This window comes from Schistocerca americana, chromosome X (assembly GCF_021461395.2).
Source record: "Schistocerca americana isolate TAMUIC-IGC-003095 chromosome X, iqSchAmer2.1, whole genome shotgun sequence".
Lineage (NCBI taxonomy): Eukaryota > Metazoa > Arthropoda > Insecta > Orthoptera > Acrididae > Schistocerca > Schistocerca americana.
Genome location: NC_060130.1, coordinates 158,452,675 through 158,464,912, shown reverse-complemented (window position 1 = coordinate 158,464,912; position 12,238 = coordinate 158,452,675). Strand labels below are relative to the sequence as shown.

At 45.8% G+C, this 12,238-nt stretch overlaps 1 non-coding gene across 1 annotated transcript; it reads left to right on the top strand.

Moving 5' to 3' along the window:
* Positions 1-8,968: 8,968 nt before the first annotated feature.
* Trnas-cga lies at positions 8,969-9,043 on the top strand. Its single transcript has one exon. It is a non-coding gene; the product is annotated as a tRNA-Ser (tRNA).
* The last annotated feature ends 3,195 nt before the right edge of the window (positions 9,044-12,238 follow it).

Here is a 12,238-nt window from a genome sequence, read left to right as displayed (position 1 = left end):
GCCCGTCGAACATCCTGTCAAGGGTCAGCCTAGTGTTAATTGCGGAATGAGCAGGTGCACCATCATGCTGATACCACATACGTCGACGCGTTTCCAGTGGGACATTTTCGAGCAACGTTGGCAGATCGTTCTGTAGAAACGCGATGTATGTTGCAGCTGTTTGGGCCCCTGCAATGAAGTGAGGACCAATGAGGTGGTCGCCAATGATTCCGCACCATAGATTTACAGTCCACGGTCGCTGTCGCTCTACTTGTCTGAGCCAGCGAGGATTGTCCACGGACCAGTAATGCATGTTCCGTAGATTCACTGCCCCGTGGTTTGTGAAACCCGCTTTATCGGTAAACAGGTAGAACTGCAACGCATTCTCTGTTAATGCCCATTGACAGAATTGCACTCGATGATTAAAGTCATCACCATGTAACTGCTGATGTAGCGACACATGAGACGGGTGAAAGCGGTGACGATGCAGTATGCGCATGACACTTCTTTGACTCAGTCCACCGGCTCTCGCAATGTCCCGTGTCCTCATGTGTGGGTTCATGGCAACAGCAGCTAACACACCAACTGCACCCGCTTCTCCTGTGACGGGCCTGTTACGGACCCGTTTGCGTGCTACGACCATACCTGTTGCATACAGTTGGCGGTAGATGTTTTTCAATGTGCGGCACGTTGGATGCTCTCTGTCCGGGTACCGTTCTGCATACACCATGCAGGCTTCAGCTGCATTTCGTCGACACTCGTCATAGGTGAGTATCATCTCCGCCTTTTCAGAGTTCGAATACACAATGGTCACAGTTCCTACAACACTACACTATCACAGACGTCTGGTAACACGGTGTAATACAGTTGGTCTGCGTGCGGAGACGAATGCAGAATGCCGGCCGGAGTGGCCGTGAGGTTATAGGCGCTACAGTCTGGAACCGCGTGACCGCTACGGTCGCAGGTTCGAATCCTGCCTCGGGCATGGATGTGTGTGATGTCCTTAGGTTAGTTAGGTTTAAGTAGTTCTAAGTTCTAGGGGACTGATGACCACAGTAGTTAAGTCCCATAGTGCTCAGAGCCATTTTCCGATGCAGAATAACAATAGCAGCAAGCGCTACATGCGGACACTGTGACAGCCAGACCTAACCACAACAGTGCACTACAGGCACACACGTAAACACGGTCGTCATCTTAAACATGTCCCTGCAGATGCTGCTCGCCGACCGTGGCCCGTGTTTGTTACAACACGCAACTGAACGTCGGAGGTTTCAAGCCTCAACTTTAGGTTACAATATCTCCGGATGTAATTAACATTTTACAATTCAACAAACGGCACTGATTACGTATTTGTTTGTATGTTCAGATGTACTACAAAACTAACGTGTTTCCATTTAAAAAAACGTAGGTTTGTATTAAAAAACATACTTCCGTGCGTGCATTTTTGTATGGTTTGTATTAAACAATTACACTAGCCCCTCTCTTCACGTTCGGTCTGTGGAATCGATTCGTCAGTATTTGATGTGGTTTACGAAATATATCCAGCGGTAACGTTAGGTGACTCACCCTGTATAGCCATGGCTAACCCAGTCTCAGGAGTTTCAGTGAGGTGTAGTGAGAACTCGGTTCCATGTCGTACGGCGCGCACATCACTGTCGTCAATAGCGGCGAGCAGCGAGACAGCTCAGCGTAACAGGAATTATGTAAGAGTATTGTATAAGGAGAAAGGAGAAAGAGAGAGAGAGAGAGAGAGAGAGAGTACCATATACTAGGATAAGTTAAACTTTAGGATTTAACAATATCTAGATCCTTAATATTGTGGGGGTTTTCTACCACAAGTGATTGGCGCGCGCCTGTTGGGATGCTATTTTTCAGGTCACCAAACCACAGACCCGAGATGGAGGGACGACGGGCGAGCGAAAGTAAAATAGTTGCATGTTCTGTATAGCACAGTAAAACTTCGACCTTCATAATAACATAATTTATTCAAAAGACATAGAATGTAGATCATTGGCAGATAGTAGTTAATTCTTGAGCATGTCTACTGTCGATCTATATAATTAATAGTAATATTAGTGCGGGGCCCGCACATTTAGTTGTTCATCCAATATAGCGTCACGCACCATGTACAGTAGTGAGATCGTTCTCTACACAAATATCAAGATAGATTATTTCCATGTCTAAATTAGATATACCAAGATTTTGTTATAATGATAGCCATAGATTGATAACTATAAAATTAAAATCAGAGTGTCTGAAATGACAGACCATTAATGTATCGTTATGTAAATTTATTATAACATAGAAGGTCATGGGAAAAAGTTAGGCATAAGATATTTGTCAGAACTGTGCAGATGACGGGAATCGGGGCAATGCAGAGGCCGGCCGGAGCAAAAAAGCAAGAGGGCATCGGCTATCTGCAAGAAGGGGAGCGTCAGCGCGCCACTTCACGAGAATGATGCGGCAGCGTCCGGTCCTACAAGCTGACAGCCACCGGGCCGTATACCTGAGGGATTAGGCGGCAGACAGCCCACGCCGGGCCACAAGCAAAAGTGTGGCTGGCCGTTGACACTGACACGCGACCAGCACATAACAGCCAGCTAGCTCTCCGGACGTGGCAGCCGTTTGGAGGGATTACCTGCGGCAGACCACGTTGTCGTGAGTACACGAAGATCACATAAGGTGTCAGAACCTGCGCCTCATGTGCCTCAGGAGAGAAAGGGACGCTATATAATCACCTATTTGAGTTTTTACAACTCACTAGCATTGGCCGATCTGCATACACAAAGCAGTATCGTGCCACAAACTCTAACAAATGAATTGTCTCATTTTTAACTTTTCCTCTCACTTAGAGTGCAGTTGTAGCAATCGTCGCTCCTAGTTCGATCCTGTCTGGATGACCTCACACACTTGTGGAGTCACTCCACGTGCCATCATCCCTCGTTGAACTGCAATATTGGGAAACGTAAAGTACTGTCCAGGGAGAGAAGAGACATGGACTAGTGATGTATCCCAACTAGTAGACCTCAGAGACAATTAATGGACGTGAGGGGAGCCTATCACTATGTCTTCCTACTGTACTGCCGTGATCATATGCTTGGGTCTTGCTGCAATCTCAACAGAGTACTGCAGATGACCAGCACACCCTATTGCTGTTGCAACAACGTAGCAACAACACCCCACGTTTAGCCCTATGTGATGTCAGTACTGTGGCCCCATCCCAAAAGCCCCCCTCCGATGCTCAAGACATGGAACCACGTGCATCAATGCATATGACTCAACATACCAACACCCTCACAGAAACTGACGAATTTGTGAAGTGCTTCGAATATTTCTAACAATGTGATGTAGTGCCTCATTCTCAGCACAGTCGTGAACATTGTGCAATGTGCAAGCACAATTTGACACCCCATGAACCTTGTTTTTTTTCTTAAATTTCTTTCTCTAGTGTTGTTTTTGTGATGTATGTTATTCCTTGTATGTGTTTGTGAATTTGCACTGTAATTCTTATGTAAGTGATAGAGTAGGGCGCACAAATTACAAATTACTGTATTGTTATCTACACCATGTTCTTTTGTATTCTGTATTTTTTGTTGTGTGTATGCAAACAGTGTGCCTGAAGTCCCCATAAACTGAAGCAGATACCACCACTGTCATTGTGAATTGACCATCAGTTCAGGGAACATTTTGTAAAGGTTATTCTTGCTGCAGAGAGACAGAATGAATTGGAGGTTGTAATTAGATTCTGAAAGCTCAAAAAGAGATTGTTAACTTAAATATTTTCATGTGTGATTGAGTTCAGGTTAGTTTAATCATTGCAATTGTTGTAACATCTTGGGCATTTAATTGCGGAACACTCCAACTCTGATTGTAAAGAATAAAGTGCTCCATATTTGGCTCATGTGCCCTGGCCATATTTAGAGCATGAATGTCTGTGTAAATCGGTGTTTGGAAGGGGCTCCCTGGGTATGGATGTGTGATGTGAGTGTTAGAGTTCCATATTAAGAAGGTGAAGTTGGCTACATCATAAATAATCCTTCCTCTATGAGCTGCATTTTTCAGCTGCAGTGATTTTTTTTATAGAGTGCGGCATGTGGAGTCAGTTTGCACGATTGTTCTTGGGCGATTGACTCACTACCTTGCTCCTAAGTGAGCCAACTGCTCACCAATTACAATCTAAAATGGCGTAGGGGCTATGAGAGGTGGCAGAAGCCCCCTCTCATATTTCTATCTTACTCTGAGTAATTCGATTTTCCTCTCTAATTGCATGTGGTGAAAAGTTGCTATTCCTTCACACGCGGACTTCCCATGCAGCGTCTCTCGGCACCCGGGTGGTACGGTGACAGGCGGGCTATGCTGATCTTGAAAGGGTTAAGCCGACGGGTGTGAGGGAGTCGAGTGAATGCTTTCCAGACGGCGACATTGTCATAATAGAGGCGGAGACACGCCTGCAGGGGCCTGAAGGAGCGGCTGGGCTAGAGATTCCGTTACTTCGCAGAAACTTAGCGAAAACACTTTCTGGCGGGCTACCAGCGAGGCGTGGGAATGACTTGTGTCACCAGGCAGTCTTGGCGGGGAAATTCCCGCGTTTTCTGCCAAATCGTAACTGTGATTGGCTTGCTCAGGGCATAGCTCTGTGACGTAGCAAAATCGGCGCAGAAATTGACGGCAAGAATCTCTATAGGTGGAATGGTAGTGCTTCGGCAATAGAGTGGAATTTTCCGCCGGTTTGCGAGTTGCTGATTGGAACGTTTAACCACAGCCACTGTCGTGGCGGCGGGAATGTTCTGTGTTCGGTTTGTACGGGTGCTCTGGTGGGAGTCAGTTCTCGCCTTTCGGTCGAAGTAGGTTACAAGACTGAGCTCTCGCTGCTCTGGACAGCCTGCCTTCCGTTGGCTGTCTAATATACTTTTATTTGACTGTAACTGTTTAACGAAGTTCCAGAAGTTTCTACTTCAACGTAACTTTCCAAGTACAGTTGGCAATTGAGCGTTCTGCATACAAGCGGCCTATGTTGTCTGTCTTGGGCAGTTTTGGCTAAAGTTGACTGTATCGGAGTTACTGTGTGACTTCGCTTGTTAAAATCAATCACTGTACCGTCAGAGATTGTGTGGGGAGCCTTCTTCGTCTCCCTCAGAGGCGCATTTGTATTGATTTGAAGTCTTTAGTCTGGAACAACCAAACCAGGACAATTTGTTTCGGGCTATACTCGCGAAATTATCATCACCACGACGGGATGTCGAAGCAACCAGCCACGCTTCCGGTACGCCAGATCGTGTCCTTGCAGTTAAGAAGATAGCTTGGTAATGTATGTCCGCAGCACCGGCAGACTAGGGAATTTGCACTGTGATAATCAGAGCTCAGCAGAGAGCGCCTGTTCGTCTTTTCTAACTTTCTTCTGTCTTGGGTGTTCATTGTCTGAGTTATCACTACTGTAGCAGCAATTAATGTTGAGTTGGCTGGGTGTTTCTCTTAATATTTGAGTTGCAAGGAATTGGCTCCACATACCACTTCGTCATAAATGTCACAATCTAGTTTATGGACAACTTCACCTGCACAGCATTTATTTGAGTATCGAATTTGATTGTAAATGTTTCATGTGTTTTGTTTATGATTTTGAGTTTAGTCATAATAAATCAAATTGTTATTTTGGACAGAACTTTCATTCTGTTATGCATACCACACAGTCAGTCGTCGAGGGTGAAGAGACTACTCGATCGCGAAACGCGGATTCTCAGTCCCTTTAATACGCCCATTTTGCTAATTGACGAACCCGTCCCAATAAAAGTGGGCTTCGTCGTTAAACCAAACCATGCATGCGCATACTAATTCCCATCATACCCCGCAACTGACTGTGAAATTCGAACGTTCCAATGCAAATTTTAGATGGTTCTAATTCATATAGTTCAATAATTGTTACTCTGTACCTCAAAAATGGAAATTAGTAGTACTGCCCATTGTGACATTTGGCAGTACAAAAAATTGAAGACGATGTTAGAACTCAGCTTCAAAGTATAGTACAGCACTGACAGGACTGAAACATAACGTTCTGTTTTTCAGTATTTCGTAGACAACATGCGGAAGAATTACAACTTCAAATGTTACACAAAAATCATCACATCTCGATCCTAGACCCATTTCAACAAGCTTTTCTGTCACAAAATAATTTTCTTAACTGTAGATATGCTACATAGTCCGCCTCAACAGCTCTGTGGTTAACATATTTGGCTGCCATGTAGCGGATCTTAGTTCGGTTCCCGATACTGCCATTGGTTTTTTTCTGGTGGAGGAGTGGAATGAGGTTCACACAGCCTTGTCATGCCGACTGAATAGCTACCTGAATGTGAAGCAGCGGTCCCAAGCCAAGATAATTAACAACGTCCGAAACAGCTGACCACATGGCGTTCCATTCCGCATCCAATGACGGCACTCGGAGAGGGTAAGGCAGTGTTCGGTCGGTTCTGATTAGCGCATCAGGGCCAAAACGTGGGGCTTTGCTTTGTTTTGCGATAGATAATCTACTTAGACCCCCAACAGCGAAACTTTTTCTGGATGTCACTATAGTTCAAAGGTCAACCTCTATGCTTTTTGCGTGTAGCGGTTCGACAACACATAACGTTGCAATACTTTTTTTTTTCTTCTTTCTGTAACATAAACGTACTATGTTGGAAACATACCTCTATTCTAATGACATGCACTTCATTCTCCACAGTAGATACGACAGTTTTTGTGCTGTAAGTCAGCGAGAGGCGCTTATGTCGGGAAGTGTGCTAATACTGGAATCAAATTAACAAAAACACGTCTTTGTGTAATCAGTTAATGTAAGTACTGCCTATCTGATAATACGAAAGTATATTCGTTACGATTATGTATACTGTGTTATTTCTATCTGTTTTGTTGTGTTATTTCAGAGTACAATTCAGTTGTCAGTTGGAAATATATTTTTGTTTATTAATATATAGTACAGTTGCTGAAAAATAATGGCTATAAATAAAATAATATTACATTATTATAATTTGCGCCTCCGTAGCCGAGTGGTCAGCGGGTCAGACCCTTATCCTATGGACTCTCGTTCGATTCCCGGTACTGGCGGGGATTTTCATTGGTGGGAGGACTGGAACAGGGTGCACTCAGCCTCGTGATGAGACTTGAGAATGTACCTGATGGAAGGGTAGAGTTTGAACGTCGACAGCGGCCGGGAGTGCACTGTGCTCATCCTTCCATACCGCATCCAATGAGGAATGACCGTGGATGACCCAGCTGTCAGTCAACATTTGTACTGTCTTCAGAGCCTGATCGCGGGGTTACCGTTTTTATATCATTATGTTATCTCGTAACTATTGCTCAAATTTAATCTTCAGTTTTGTTAAATACTTCTCATTATACGTGTAAAAATTAAAGAAAAGTTAAGTGCAGTGATTTCATCTCACGATTTCTGGGTGGGTTAGCAACTGCTCTATAGCGTTTCAGCCTGAAGTATCAAAGCTCTCAAATGTGGTAACTGTTGCCCTAGATTATTCTGAAAAGTAAGACGTAGCGACCTACACTGTGTGCACACATTTAGAGAGACTAAACCGGTTAATTTCCTTGTACGGTTACTGATTTATCACGTCAGGTATTATCATCATTAAGTGACAGTCTAATGCAGCTAGTTATGTCTTATCTCAAACTCGTTCTATAGTTGTCAGTCTCACTACAAAGTCATATATCTGAATCACCTGGATTTGGGTCCAGTCACTTTTTCGTCAGCCTAATCATCAACGGGCTATTCGTGATCGTTGCTGTTGTGAAGGAAGAGAATTTGACGGCGTCGGAGGCTGGGGTTCGGTGCACGATCCTAAGTGCATGGCGCAACGATGACTGACATGATATCGTGATACTAGAGAACTCAGTTGTCATGTATTATTTGGACACTGACGTGTAACACCAGTCCAAGATAATGAACTTATAGAGACATGACGACTAAATACTTTTTTAAACACGGTGCGATTGAAACATACTGCTGCGTATCCCCAAACGATTTAGAGGATTGGGCGATCTTCGGGTGACTGGACTATACAGCAAACATGCGTTTTATGAGGAAAACATTTGCTGAGACTGATAGAATGCAATTTTTCCGAGGTGCCGCTCGTGGTAGCCGAGTGGTCTGAGAGCGCTTTGCCACGGTTCGCGCGGCTACAGTCGGAGGTTCAAGTCTTCCCTCGGGCATGAGTGTGTGTTGTCCTTAGTGTAAGTTATCTTAAGTTAGATTAAGTAGTGTGCAAGCCTAGAGACCGGTGACCTCAGGAATTTGGTCTCATATGAACATACCACAAATTTCCAAATTTTCTCGGGGATCGGTATTTGTAGAGCGAATAATGGTCCTGAAAATTATGTATACGTCGCATGGCCTCCGTTTCGTCCTGAAATATACCTGCGAGCGGCCATCTGTCTGCTGCAGTTCGAGGCAGGATGTGTTCCCGTGGAGGCTTCACGAGATACTGCCAATATACTCATACTATGCGTAACGTTATTATCACACCAGTGCGATAACTATATCCTGAGCAGTTAATCCGTTACCAGCAGGATCAATCCCCTACATTTGGTCACCTATTCGGCAGGGTTGGATCGGGGAACAGAGTATGACTCCTCTTGTCGACTAGCCTTCTCTCACCCCAGTCTTCAGTCCCACTGGAAACATAATGGTGCAAACGAAACAGGCCAAGCGAGAAAATTGGTCTGATCCCTCGCCAGAAACCTGCGATGACGTCTGAAAAGTCGCCATAGCTGCCTAGGAGGGAGGTGCAGCAAATGAAAGAGTGAAACTTCCTGACAGATTAAAACTGTGTGCCGGACCGAGACACGAACTCGGGACCTTTGCCTTTCGCGGGCAAGTGCTCTACCGTCTGAGCTACGCAAGCACGACTCACGCCCCGTCCTCACCGCTTTACTTCTGCCAGTTTGGAAGGTAGGAGACGAGGTACTGGCTGTGAGGACGGGGCGTGAGTCGTGCTTGGGTAGCTCAGTTGGTAGAGCACTTGCCCGCGAAAGGCAAAGGTCCCGAGTTCGAGTCTCGGTCCGGCATCCAGTTTTAGTCTGTCAGGAAGTTTCATATCAGCGCACACTTCGCTGCAGAGTGAAAATTTCATTCTAAATGAGAGAGTTATTGCTCGACTCATAGACTGCCTTCTACACAGGTGATCACTGAAGTGGAAGCTCTTTGGACGGGATATTAAGTGATATAGAAACCACGTACTGTGCCCTTTTCATGGCCGAAAAAGTCTTATTAAGAACCAGTTACTGATCCTTCTGTTACTTTCGTGGTTTCTGTAGATGAAACAAATTAACGAAGTACAACTGTTGACAGTGCCGTGTAACCACAAAGTCATAGACCGAAATGCTGTGACATTTCGCCGCACTTTTAGCACCTATTCCATATCTGAAACCACAGAAATGACACGTAGCAGATTATCTTGTGTGTCTGTAAAGTGTGCATATTTTGTTCTGAATGTCAACAAGGCGTAGCTCCTTCAGTTACTATCAAAATTAAAAATGTGCTTTACTTTTATTAGCACTGCTGTACAAACTGTAACCTGTATCTTAATGATTCGAGGGCAAAATAACTAACCCATTAAAATTCAGGGGTGCAGCTGCATAAATTACATTTTTTCAATATTTCGGCCATCTTCAGAGAGAGCCGGTAGACTCATGCTACGGTACTCGCTCCGTGTTTTTAAATCACAGGTACGCAAGTCCCTGGAACAATGATCAGTGGCAAAGAGGATGCATAAATTGAACCTGTTGGTACGAGTTCGATCCACGCTCAGATATGGATGTATCATTATGAGCTGCATAGTAGCGATGTCTTTGCGAGATTATTGAACAAAACGGTGGATTTCATGATTTCTCCAGATTTAAACTACTATCTGTGTGAATCATATTCTTCGCCAAATGAATGTCAGCTGCTTATTTCGCTATCCAGTTCCGAAAAGATGAAGTCGATGTTATAATTTCGACGTTTCCATATTACATAGAGTAATCGGTGTCGATGCAGTGCTCTGCTTTGGAAGATTCATTGCCCTCTAAGAGCCACGTGTACCTACGACGTTCAGTTCATCTTTCATGAACTGTACGAATCGTGGTGTAGATGGAGCGCTGCCAGAGGACGAGGACGACTCCAACACGTCACACGTCTCTACCAGCTGCATTAGATGCACCCTCTTCCGTCACACAGCTGCCACAGGCCGACTTGGAGCCCCAAATGCATGGCGACGAGATGGAGGCTACTACGCAACAGGATGTCCCCACGATTGAGGGGACTAGTGTGTGTGTGTGTGTGTGTGTGTGTGTGTTTGAAGCTTACGGTCGCTCAGCGGAGAGGTTATCAGCGCCCTTACACTCATTAAAACAAACGAATGTGGACAAAATCTCTAAAATTGTATCACACAGTGAGGAAGGATCTGTAAAACGACACGCATTCACACACTTCCACCACACTTGCGTTGAGTCACACAATCAGTCTATCTCACACGCCTAAAGACAACTGAGAAAGGATGGGAGATGCTACAACTGGGAATAAAACAGATGTACAACCACTAGAGATCTAAAAAGAAAACACAGGGAAATGTAAGTGGCCGACCACTTGCAAAAAACGATGTGTGAATCATTCACACATTAAAAACATGTCCCTAAAATTTGCGGAAACAAATTGGACACATCACGAAACCTTAAAAACGGCACCACATTCAAAAATGGCTCTGAGCACTATGCGACTTATCTTCTGAGGTCGTGAGTCGCCTAGAACTCTGAACTAATTAAACCTAACTAACCTAAGAACATCACACACATCCATGCCCGAGGCAGGATTCGAACCTGCGACCGTAGCGGTCGTCCGGCTCTAGACTGTAGCGCCTAGAACCGCACGGCCAGTCCGGCCGGCGCACCACATTCGTTTGGTCGTCCCTTAAAGTAGAGGGTAGATCTGACGGCAAAATTTCTGCTATCCCCTAGTCGGAAAACAAAACATAATCTAGTAAAATGTGGCACACAGATAGCTGTACGCCGGTAGAACCACACGCTGGAGGGTCCTATCAGCGCACGCCAACGGACAGAACCCGTCCCACAGTAATAAGTGGGAGACTGGGCTAATGATGTCGAGTTGAACAATGTGATGCACGAGACACATGGTCAACCGATGCCCCTTCCCGACGCTTAGTCGGACGGGCCCCGCACAAAAGGTAACCATTAACTTGCGTGACGGCCGCCGGTTAACGGGACGACAATTAGACCACGGTCACGGCGATGTCGCGACGATTCCTAGCCCACATAATTAATTGCGATGTCACAAGTATACCGCATAGGTACTGTTAACATCAACAGAATTTGCTCCCTGGTAAAGGTACAAATGTTAAAGAATACGCTACGGTGGGGGGGGGGGGGGGATGGAGATGCATATTATTTCCTCCAAGAGGTGCAACGTGACATAAGATTACACTTTTACGGTTAGGACGCGTCTAGTTCATCGGCTGGCGACGGTAGTGGTGGTACGGCCATACTGTTAAGGGAAGTGACTGAGGCATCGGACGTGACCCACCTTCCGCCGGTGCGTGGCGTCGCGCTGACGGTCGGTGCAGTCCGTTTGGTGAACGCTTATACGTCATCATGTTCGTCGAAGCGGCTAGAAAGGAACGTCTTCTACTCCGAGGAGGTGACCTCGTTGTTTGAAGGAAATGCGGTGCATTACTTAGGGGACGGTGATTTCAACTGCGTTCTGTGCCCCGATGGCCAATATGCGCACTTCGTCCGCTGCCAAGCTCTGCAAGCAATGGTATGGGACCTCGCGCTGCAAGACATCTGGTGCCTACAACACGGCGACAACCGCAGGTCTACGTACCTTACCAGCCACGCGGGCAGGAGTTTACGTAGGCTACAGTTGGCGCTGAGATATTCGCCGATACCTTGCCTCGACAACAGAAAAGACATAGTAGTGGATGTTTCCCACTTCTGCGATGAGGCCTGTCGCCGTGAGATTGAGGACACTTGTCGTCGCTCCCAACGGCGCCAAGGAGCTCACATTTTCACACTGCTGTGGTGGATCAGTCGTGTTAAACCTGCCATACGCGGGGCATTTATCGGCTATGACGGAGATAAGTCTGGTTGGCATCGGATGACTTCAGAAATTGCTTAAACGGCATTAAGGGAACGGGTAATGTAAGCCCGTCACCAGACCGTCAACGGGCTGTCCAACGCATCAGAGCCCGCTTGCTCTAACTCATTGCGG